This window comes from Bombus fervidus, chromosome 2 (genome assembly GCF_041682495.2).
Source record: "Bombus fervidus isolate BK054 chromosome 2, iyBomFerv1, whole genome shotgun sequence".
NCBI classification, from domain to species: Eukaryota; Metazoa; Arthropoda; class Insecta; order Hymenoptera; family Apidae; genus Bombus; species Bombus fervidus.
In genome coordinates, this window is record NC_091518.1 from 20,841,965 (window position 1) to 20,842,474 (window position 510).

Below are 510 nucleotides of genomic sequence, written 5' to 3' on the forward strand. Positions count from 1 at the left end.
AACAAAAAGTAGCTTTTCATCGATCCATTGCTTTTCGCCTGAAGCCTGCAACCTGTTTCACTGCATCTCTCCAAGCTATAAAATGAAGATGTTTTAACGACATCTAGTGTTCATAAGGAGAAACATGTTACAAAATAACAATGAAATCAGAATAAACAGAATTTGATCGGATAACATTGAGCTAATTATGGAAGTACAAACGTAAGATAGCAGATACATTATATAATACCATATTTTGCACGATGATTATATCATCTAAAAATATAGTATAATTAATATGTACATGATTATATATATTAAACGAAACTCATCATTCCTAACATATTTAATTATATATTTATAATAAGAATATATCACTAATTATTATTACATTATCACGTTAATATAGTAAACAATTTTTTGATGATTTTTACGAAAAAGAAGAATATTACGCATGCGCAGTGAAATATCGTCATGCTTCGCGGCTCTCAGCTGCGTGCGCAACTCGGCGCGACTCGCGGCTTTCAGGAA